This window comes from Coenobita brevimanus, chromosome 7, assembly GCF_032717465.1.
Source record: "Coenobita brevimanus isolate Jiangsu-jjx chromosome 7, ASM3271746v2, whole genome shotgun sequence".
Lineage (NCBI taxonomy): Eukaryota > Metazoa > Arthropoda > Malacostraca > Decapoda > Coenobitidae > Coenobita > Coenobita brevimanus.
The window spans coordinates 30,417,734-30,429,392 of NC_136960.1; the positions used below are offsets into that span (position 1 = coordinate 30,417,734).

At 42.2% G+C, this 11,659-nt stretch overlaps 1 pseudogene; it reads right to left on the reverse strand.

Annotated features, from left to right (window-relative positions):
* Positions 1-805: 805 nt before the first annotated feature.
* LOC145404221 (protein GVQW3 pseudogene) lies at positions 806-1,171 on the reverse strand (annotated as a pseudogene).
* Between the last annotated feature and the right edge of the window lie 10,488 nt (positions 1,172-11,659).

Sequence of the window (11,659 nt, forward strand, 5' to 3'; positions counted from 1 at the left end):
ACTTATCTTGGAAAGATCATATTACATCTCTTGTAAAATCTGCTTCCAAGAGATTGGATGTGCTAAGCCGACTCCATTCTTTCTTTACCCCTACACAATTGTTGACTCTACAGGGGTTTTATCCGCCCCTGTGTGGAGTACAACTCTCATGTGTGGGGAGGCTTCCCACATACAGCTCTTCTTAATATGGTGGAGTCAAAGGCTTTCCGTCTCATAAACTCTCCTCCTCTTACTGACTCCCTTCAACCTCTGTCTCTTCACCACACTGTTGCATCTTTATCTCTTTTCTATCGCTACTTTAATGGTCACTGCTCCTCTGAACTGTCTGCATGCACTCCTCCACCTCTACGACAGGCACGTAGCACCCGTCTAGCAGCAAACTCTCGTCCCTTTTCTGTCCAGCTCTCTAATGCAAGAGTTAACCGTTACTCCCAGTCCTTCATTTATGCAACAGGTCAACTCTGGAACTGTCTCCCTCTGTCTGTATTTCCTGCTGCCTATGATCTCCAGTCTTTCAAACGCAGTGTGTCCAGGCATCTCGAAATGAATTGATCTTGAATTTGGCTCTCTCTTGTATTTTGTTTTTCTCTTGGAGGGAACTGTTATTGCAGGCTCATGGCCTTTGGTTCCTTCTTCCTCGCACGAAAAAAAAAAAGTTCTTGGCTAACTTCGGACGGGAGAAAAAAAAATAAAAAGTTCTTGGCTAAATTGGGAAAAACTCCTGCAGAAACCCTTGCCATGCTGAAGGATGTGTAGGGACAGAAAACAGTGTCCCGCACACGTGTCTATGAGTGGCACAAGAGGTTCAGGATGGAGGGTGATGCTCCAAAATGCCCCGTGACACATCCACATGGCGGGTCTTTTGGTCCCCGAAGAGCAGTTTGGGCACCAACTTTGCACAAATCTTCCGCATGCCCAAATCTTTCAATAAGATGGACCTCACTGACTCCTTATTTAATCCCAGTTGCTCAGCCATCATTCTGATCGTCAGTCTGCGATCACTCTGCACCAGTTCCTTGACCTTCTGGATGTTGGCATCATTTCTTGTTGTTGAGGGACGTCCTGAATTTGGGTCATCCTTCATGTCACTCCGCCCCATCCTGAGCCTCTTGTGCCACTCATAGACACGTGTACGGAACACTGTTTCCTCGCCGTACACATCCTTCAGCATGGCAAGGGCTTCTGCTGGAGTTTTTCCCATGTTAGCCAAGAACCTGATGTTAATCCTTTGCTCAAGGCTCATTCTGTGACAAAGGGCACTTGACAGGAGCTACAAAACCACCTGTGAAAAGAAAGATAATAGTTTAATTGAAGTGCTGCTTTTCTCATACAGTGCTGAGACGTTGGGCAACATTGTGATGTACTTCATTAATGTGTGGCTGATGAATTGTGAGATTAGCAGCCAGTGTCCCATTTCTTTTTTGTCACACCTCATACAGTATCAACACATATCTGTTTGTATCATTTATAAAGACGCCAACATGCCTGTATAAATTAAATATCAATGCCTCTCTGTCTGACTGCTACTACAACCATCACAACTACTACTACTATTATTACTACTACTATTACTTCTACTGTGCTACTAATATTATTACTACTATAACAATCACTCTTATTACTTCTGCTACAACAACTACTACTACTGTAACTACTACTCTCATTACAATCACTACTACTACTAAAACCCTTACTACCACTACTATACTCCACTTCTTACACTAAGCCATGCTCTTACCTTCCTATCGGTCACCCCATCAGAGTCCAACTGAAGGAAGCACTGATGGAGTTCATTATGGGCAATGTTGTGTACTTTACTATCTATCTATCTATTATCAGACGCCTCAATCCCGTAAGGAATGGCCACAAACAATTCGCCTCCATGTCGCCCTGTCCCCACCATTTCATTGCCCTGCTCCCAGATCTAGAAAAAAAAAGAAAAAAGAAAATCAATTAAATCTACTCACTGTACATCAAAACAAAGCATTATATATCTTGCTATCTGTTTGTCTATTTATGTCTATCTGTCTACTTGTCTGTCTACTTACCCATCCATCACTCATTTATCAAGGCTCCTACATGCTTGTATGTGTTGGCCTTGGTCACCGGAAGGCTGCTCTCCATGCTGCTCAATCTCTAGCAACCTCTTTATCAGTCCCTTATCCTTGATGTCACACTTTATGACCTCATCTTTTTTTTTTTCTTTTTTACTGATACACTGCCATACTGAACAACTTCTGCCTATCAGATTTCATTTATTTCCCGAACTGCTTCTCTCTGGAACTCACTTCCCCAGAATAAAATCCCCCAAAACTTCAACCTACAATAGTTCAAGTCCAAGTGTTATTGATTTTTATGAATGGAGGACACTTGTAATCTGATATAACCATTCTTTTTTGTCCTACCTCTGTTTATCTTCTGTAAAAAAAAAATATATATATATTTCATCCATCCATCCTCCCATCCTCCCACAAGGAGCGTAGGAGCCCGGGGCTAGGCAAGTTGGTCCTGACATTTAAGATGAGAGTAACCAGCCTCACTCATCCCTGGGTGGCATTATGTGAGCAGTAAACCCCAATCACCCCCTTGGATATACACCACCACCAGGCACCATAATTTGGTTATATGGTTACCACCCAGCATAGTAAATAGCTGGAGGGGCGCGGTAGCTCGGTGGTAGGGTGTCAGGCTCGTAATCGTGAGGTTGCGAGTTCGCGCCCCGCCCAGTGGCTGCTGTGCTGGGAGGGGTAGCACTCTCCTGTAACCCTAGCAGGGCTACATGATCTGATGAGGTCTAGCTCGGGGATTAATCTACCTATCTATCAAGTAAATGGCTTCCTGGTATACAGGAAACCATTTGGCTTGTCACTCAGTGTAGATTAACTCAGTGTAGAATTACACATAGCCAGAAGGAAGAGGAAAAAAAGAAGGAAAGAAAGATGGAGGAGAGAATGAAAAGTCACCCGTAGGCAGAAGAAAGAAGAAAGAATGAAGGAAAGAAAGACAAAAGAGGAAGGACAGAAGAGAGGAAAGGATAGACACCCAAAGCAGCACTACATTGAGTGAGTGTATGATGAGCACAGGAAAATGGCACAGCTAGGAACAATTTTACAAATGCTGTACTTAGTCTCCTGTCATGACACCATCTCTCCAGCAACCAATGCTTGTGCAGTGGGCATGGTGAAGGATGACCCTCCTGTCCTAAGGTGCTTTCAGCAGAGGTAAAATGGGTATTTAGCTTCATAAAAACCTATGATTTGTGTCTCCTGTTGCCACTATTTGGTAACAAGGAGGCACCTTTCATACTCAGAGGGTTAAGACATCTTCCACAGTGGTAGTGCATGTCATTACTGTACTTCCAAGTTTATAAATTATATATTTATTAATTTCTATATTATCCCAGGGATATTAACTTGGTGCTTTAATTAAGGCATGTTATTTATAAGTTAACATATTTAGAGAACAATTATGATGCTATAGCATGTGTAGGTCTTTTCACCTGATGGCAGCTGTCCATGGCACCACCACCGTGCATTGTCAAGATGGCAGTTATGGAGCAGCATGTCATTACTAATGCTAGGTATTAATATCAACCACCCTGGCATAGTAAATGGTTCCTGGACTACAAAAGACCACTTGGTTTGTCAGTCGGGGTAGAATCACCGGGAGGTAGCACTACACAGTGTGAGTGGACTGCGAGTGCCCCAAATTTTAGGAAGGCAAGTTATAAGTACACACTCACTCCCTCACCATTCCAGCCCCTGGAATCCTGACTCCACCTCATAAATATCCTCATTTAAATGCTTCATATTCTGGCATTAATATCCTGTATATCTCAGGAGTCAAGATGGAGAGATGGTTATTTTATGCTGTGAAAAGTAGACAAACAGACAGACTGACAAATGAGGAAGTAAAGGAGCATTGTGGTGTTGATGTGGTTGAAAATGTTAAGAGAAATACTCTGAGATGGTCTGGCTATGTGGAGAGGATGGAGAATGAGAGACTGACCAGAAGAGTTTACCAGTGAGGTGGAAAGGAAGAGGAGGAGGGGGAGACCAAGAATGAGGATAGGGATGGAGTGGAAAGGATGGAGAATAAGACACTGACTAGAAGAATGCATGTGAGGTGGGGGAGGGGGGAGACGAAGGATGATATGAAGTGGAGAGGATGGACAATATGAGACTGACTAGAAGAGTGCATGTGAGTGAGATGGGAAGGGAGACCAAGGATGAGATGGAGTGGAGAGGATAGAGAATGAGAGACTGACAGGAAGAGTACACGTGAATGAGGTGGAGGAGGAGGCCAACGATAAGATGGAGGGATGGAATGGAGAGAGATAAGAGAGAGGAGGGGTGTGAGTTGGAGGGAGGGCAGGGGACAGGGCAACATGGAGGCAATTTGTTAGCGGCCATCTCTTACAGGAATAAGGTGCCTTGCAACAGATAGATAGACACAGATGATAGAAAAATAGATAAAGTGATCAGATAGAGACATACCTGACACAATATATAGCAGACTGAGTGTGGAGATACCAGGCCATTCTCCAAAAGTGTTTATAGGAGCTCCAAGCCAGGACTGCTGCAGTGCTTGTTGCCCACCACACTATAAAATAAAAAGACATGATAATGGTGATGATAATAATAATAATAATAATTAATAATAATCATCATCATCATCATCTGGACCTCCTTTCCCACCCAAGGGCAGGGTGAGGAATAAAAATAAAAATAATAATAATAATAATAATAATAATAATAATAATATTACCAGTAATAATAATAATAATAATAATAATAATAATAATAATAATTGTGGTAGGTGGGGGCGCTCACCATCCACTCACTCGATGTAGTGCTGCTCTCGGGTGTCTACCCTTTCCTCTCTTCCATCCTTCTTTCCTTCCATCCTATTCTGTCTTTCTTTCCTTTATTCTTTCCTTGTCCTTCTGCCCACGGGTGACTTTACACTCCCTCTCCTGTCTTTCTTTTCTTCATTCTTTCCTTTTCCTTCTGCCTGTGGGTGACTCTACACTGAGTGACAAGCCAAATGGTTTCCTGTACACCAGGAAACCATTAACTATGCTGGGTGGTAATCACATAACAAAATTTTGGCACCTTGTGGATTAGTGGGTAATTATTGCACTCCAGTCGGATTGAGCCGGTGCAGGTTTATATCCAAGGGGTGGTTGGGGTTCATTGCTCATGTAGTGCCACTCAGGGATGAGTGAGGCTGGTCACTCTCATCTTAAATGCCGAGACCAACTGCCTAGCCCCAGGCTTCTACGCTCCTCATGGGGCAATGTAGGATTGGATGATGGATGATGGAATAATAATAATACAGGACATACATAAAGGTACATCATAAGAATCAAACAAATATTGGACCTCAAAGCTGTGATCACTGGCCACACTGGTTTTCTATTTAATGAACCCTACGCACATCTGCCCACATCAAGAATGAGTGAAGAGTGAGTTACGTATTATTCTAACTTTGGGACGGTCCCCACAAAGTGTGCAAACAAATGACAAGTGGCAGTATTTGGTCGTCGTCATCATCATCATCATCATCATCAGGATCTCCTTTCCAACCCTAGGGCTGGGTGAGGAGTAGCAATGTCCAGACAGCCCAGATTTGCCCAGTCCAGTGGGCCATGCTTCCATTCACTCATCATTCAAGCCCCCGGAATCCTGGCTCTATCGGATATGCCAAAAACATTCCCCACGTTCTGTAGCTTGACACAAATGTATCAGATAGAGCCGTATTTGGTAAATATTAAATTCCAGACAACTAAGGCAATGACAGGCTTCAATAAAGCATCACTTTCTCAGAAATACGATACTAATGTAGATATGGAAGCCAACTCCACTGAACTCATTAGTGAATTGATTGTGTGTAAGGGACTGCTGGACAGAAGACCAATTTATGTAAATGCAAACAGCTTGTCAAAAATGCTCTTTCATGTGTGTGATGTTTTTTGTTAAAGAGCATTTCAGTGAAGAGCAGTCTCTGCTCTTGGCAAATCTCATAAGTTTACCAAGACATGTAGAATAGCCACGATGGTTACATTATAATTTTGGCCCACGACTGAGTTAGGCTGGCCAGCTAGGTATCTTACGACACTCTGAAAGTCCCCCATTAGTGTAACAGCAAGAAAATGGCTAACCAAATAAAGCTTTTATTTGTGTATTAGTCATACAAATACAGTAATCCCTCCAATATCCGATGTAATAGGGCCATAGGCAGGTCTGGATAGTGGTCCTGTCCGGATATTGGGCCCCAGCTTATGGACTTGTACTTATGGACCCTAACTCAGAGAAACACCTATACAACTCCCTCTGGACATGCATAACACCTATTTAAGAGCCAAATCACATCAATAAGGGACATAAAAGACTGAAATAAATGCAAAAGAACCATAAAATGAGGTTTTAGAGGTGAGTTTATACAATACACTCAAACCTCAAGTACCGCGGGCAATAGGGACTGGACAAGGACCGTGGTACCCAAATCTGCGTCACTCAGACAATATGTTTATGTGTATATGGTACAATGTGTTCTGGCTACTTTTCATAACTCACTTTTACCCCTGTTTACAACCCAACCCCACGTATAGTACCCTCACTTGCACCCACCATCAGGTCAAACAGTGAGATATAACTGTTGTAATAAAAAAAATCACTGGTATTAAAAATAGCATTAACAAAAACAGAAGTTGGGCTGGGTACCCTTTAACTGATACGTAGCACCACGGTATTTTCCTCCCACCCCTCAACCCCAATGTTGTTGTGAAAGTTTCGCCTTCTCTTGTATCGTGGCATCATGTGGCCTTCAGGATAGACCTTAGGCCGTATGGTTAGACAAAAATTTTTGGGTTTGATGGTTTTAGGGGACGAAACAGAACGAAAATTTGTGCTAACCCCAAAAAATTATGTTCATCCTTGTGTTCTCGTGAGTTAGCGTTCTGTTTCACATTCTTCGTTTGATATTGCGCTTCCCTACACATTTCAGACAGACTAAGCATATGGCTAAACTGCTCAGTCAGTCCGAAATGTGTTGGGAAAAGCGATATCGAACGAAGAATGTGAAATGGAATGCTAACTCACAAGAACACATGGATGAAAGTGTACTTTTTTTTTTTTTGCAAACATTTTCGTTCCATTTCGTCCCCTAGAACTGCCAGACCCATAAATTTTAGTCTAACCATACGGCCTAACGTCTCTCCCGAAGGCCACATGATATGACCAGGCGAAACTTTGACAACATTATTGGTGGGGGGTGGGGGATGAGTGCCAGGAAGCTACGTATCAACATGAGAGTACCCAGCCCGACTTTTTTGTTAATGCCATTTAATATCACTGGTGCTCTTAATTACAATGATTATATCTCACTGTTTTACCAGATAGTGCATATACGTGGGGGTAATTTACATGGAGTAAGGTGGTAAGGAGTAAAAATGAGAATTTCTCTGACGCTCCACATAACGCCCTATAGGCCTAAGCTTCTCAGTCAGCTTCAGGACAAATATAAACTTTCAGTGCTACAAGGTTCGCATCACTTTCTTCGCATGATCTTTATCTTCTGGTCCTTCCAAATCGTTATGATGGTGCTTTCATGTACTCCACACTTTTTTGCCATTTCGGTAAACGTACGCTTTACTTAAAGCAGTAGAAGGGCTTTATCAATTCAATTCATATTCCTCCAGGTTGTTTTCGGTGTTTTTCTGACTATTTTAAGGGTGATAAATTACAACTTCCTGCAGAAAAACTTCCCACTTTTTATCATCACGTTCCTTAAGCCTTTCCTATGATTGTCTTGACGTATTCAAAGGTGGTTCTCGTCTCCCAATTTCCCAACTGGATGCTAGGTTAGATTAGGTTAAATTATTAGGTATAGTTAGGCAAGGTTAGGTCATTTGTGGTTAAACATTTAGGACAGGCCCTTTCGCTGTAACCCTGAGGAGTCAAGCGAGTTGACATAGTGGAACACAGCTAAAAACAACGGGGAAACAGATTTAGTATGAAACATTTATTTACCTCCCATAAGTAATCCAAAAAATATAAGACTATCAGGAAGATGATCAAAGAATGTGGAACTGAACGCTAACTTGTGAGAGAACATGGATAGAAGTAATTTTTTTTTCTGGTTAGAATACATTTTCGTTCAGTTTCGTCCCCTAAAACTGCGAAACCCATATGACTGTGAGGTCAAGTCGGTGAGATGCGAGAAAGGACTTTATAGCCGTATGCTCAGTCGGTCCAAAATGTGTTGGGAAGCACGAATTCGAACGAAAATGTGGAACTGAACACTAACTTACGAGAACACATGGATGAAAGTATTTTTTTTATATTAGGAAACATTTTCGTTCCATTTCGTCCCCTAAAACTGTGAAACCCATTATGAGTGTGGGGTAGAATTAGGCGAGGTGCGAGAAAGGACTGATAACCGTATGCTCAGTTAGTTGGAAATGTGTTGGGAATCACTAAATCAAACGAAGAATGTAGAACTGAACGCTAATTTACAAGAACACATGGATAAAAGAGTAACTTTTTGTCTAATCAGCAAACATTTTCATTCCATTTCGTCCCTTAAAACTGCAAAACCCATTATGAGTGGGTAAGAACTAGTGAGGCATGAGAAAGGACTGATAACCATATGCCCAGTTGGTCCAAAATGTGTTGGGAAGCATGAAACCGAGCGAAGAATATGGAACTGACCCTAACTCACGAGAACACATGGATTTTCTTTTTTTTCCTGATTAGCATACATTTTCATTCCATTTCGTCCCCTGAAATTGCGAAACCCATAAATTTCATCTAACCATTTGGCCTTCAGTGTGCCCATGAAGCATATTTCCATTCTGTATGCGTGTTCATCTCACCACCGTGAACCCTCAGCCAGGAACGATGCTTGCCCAGCCGTTTCAAAACTAACCATAGGTTTTTCTCGAAAATATGCTCGGTGTGTTTCCCAGGCAAAATTTTCTCAATCTAACACCTAACCTGGTGTGGTATTGAGATAAATACCCATACAGAATGGAACTATGCGCCCAGGAAAGGTACCCAGAGTTTAGAGGGTGACGTCATCGTGCGCGACTTTCAAATTTAGTCGCCAGGCCAGCTGACTTCCCGCGTGAGCTCGAGTTTTTCCACGTATTGACATGACTTGTCTCATTATGCTGACCGCGTTAGAACAAAAACGTGTTACTCAACCACATGTTACTCAAGGACTGAGTGTATTAAGGAGCACCTCATCATAACTAAGTCGAGACTTTGTTAGGTCGAAGTCACAAGCTGCTGAGTTAGCAGTTGGCACTGCGTAGCACTTGAGAGTTTCGAAAAATGAAGAAAAATCTAAGAAGACAACAGAGAAAAGATGCTACAAAAAATCAGAAATTACTACGATATTTTCTTAAATGTTTTCAGGGTAAAGTAAACAGATTAATGTCATTTTTGAGGAATTATTAATTTACCACTTTGTGTTGTGGACGAGGACATGTTGCCTCTCCACACCACCCTGTAAACAAACACCACCACCGCCATCCAAGCATGGAGAACTCCAACAGAGTAACAAGCAAATGTTCCAGAAAGCAAAATTGGACCCCCGATGCCACATATAAGCTGGCACAGTTGTTAAAGCCTTGTTTCTTGCCGTTGGTCTTGTTAGTGTCTCCCGCACCAAATCGGTCACAAAAATTATGCCTGCACGGTCCAAACGATATCTCTTGACCAGTTCTGCATCACTTAGTTTGTTAAGCACATCTTTCCTTTCACGAAAACGTCTTGGTTGGCACTGGCAAATTTGTTGTTGTGGTGGTGCGGCGGCCATCTTTACTGTTATGATTGAGTCATAAGCCGCGTCCGAAGCGCTATAACCACTCGAGAGGGGTATTAAGCTATGACTCAGTGTAAGTCGAACATAAGCACTTATGACTCGCTCCTATGAATTTAGGACAGACTTTCGCCTTATGACTCAGTCTTAGTGTTTTATAAGTACGGGCCCAGGACCCCATATTATAAACACAAATCATAACAGAAAGCATGATGGATAGATAGATAGATAGCTAGATAGACAGACAGAGCACCAGACCAGGTGTGGGAACAGGAAATTACCTTGCAACTCTTTAAGTGAAGGAATGTTGATCGTGCACCAGAAGCAGTACATACACACAGATATACAGTGTTCTAGAAGCTTCCACAACAGTAGAACATACGTGACACGACCCCTGCTACATCAGAATGTAAGATTCTGAGATCAGAAGGAGACTGGCCATAGAACTGACAGGTAGTAGTGAGAAGGATGCTAGCAACATGGGTGAGAGGGTGGAAGGGAGGGAGAGAGAGAGAGAGAGCGAGACAGGAGGTAGCTCGCTGAACTCTACTTTATACTTCACTCGTCTGTGAGAGACTTTCGTTAATATTTCCAAGACAAATAAAAATAGCCCCATACTAATCTTTATCTCTCCTGCCATTGCTTGACAAAAGGGAACGAAGATTATCTACTTACAAAACTACTCACGTTTAACAACTGCTCGTCTACGAGTCTAATATATGTATAACTGATCTACAAAACACACTACAAAAAGGTACAAAGTTACTGTAAGATATGGTGGCAGCGAACGTACGAACCTCGTCTACGAATCTACAGTGAATTTCTACAAAATACAAGCTACGAGCCTAAAAGCCTATGAGCCTACAAGCCTATGAGCCTACGAATCTACAAGCCTACGAGTCTACGAATGTGCAGTTGATTCTACATTATCAAGACTGAAAACAAACAATGCCTCTTACAACCAACAACTCACAACCAGCTCCTGACAGTATTCTCTCCAACCTCCTCTCTGTCTGCCCGATCATTTCGTTGATGTAGTTTAACAAAATATTGATACAAACAATCTTGCAATTTCTACGACGAAAAAACTAACTTCAACCATTTACAATCAGCTATAAGTAACAACTCTATGAGTTGTCTGTATAATCTTCTACACGCACCTACAAGTAGCGGCAGTCCTCATCCCACAACGAGTAAATCACAAGAGGAAAGGACCGAGAATACATCGAGAAAGAAAAACAAAAACAAACGAAGAGTGAGACACGACTCACAACTCACAACCACCTGACCTCACCCTCCTCTCTCTCCTACCGCCCCCCAACCTCCACCGCTGATGCAGGAGTACGAGAAGGTCAAGACGACTAAGCAAATACCAAGCCCATATTCACAACTCGTCTTACTCACTCATCTTCACTCAAGTTACTCATCGCTACTCATTTACTCACCACAGCTACCAGTGTGAGACGTCAACGTCACCATGCATGTTTGCTGAGATGACGCCACGCCTATCAACGTGTGTCTGACACCCCACAACACGTCAATCAACCCGTGAAGGAAAACGCTATCACCACGTGCAACACTACTCACACCATTCCCAACACGGTAAACATTAGTGAGTTACATAGTTACTTCATTTATACAATATACAGTGATAGACAAAAAACTGCACAGACATATAAAACGTGCTGTATGGTTACATCTTACGGACACATACCTACTTCAGTTATCTGCATAATTCAATCACTATATACTTGCACCAATAATAAATATTCTACACTGTATATATTCATTCATTTATTATAGCATTTATTTACTACAAACGAGTGTTACC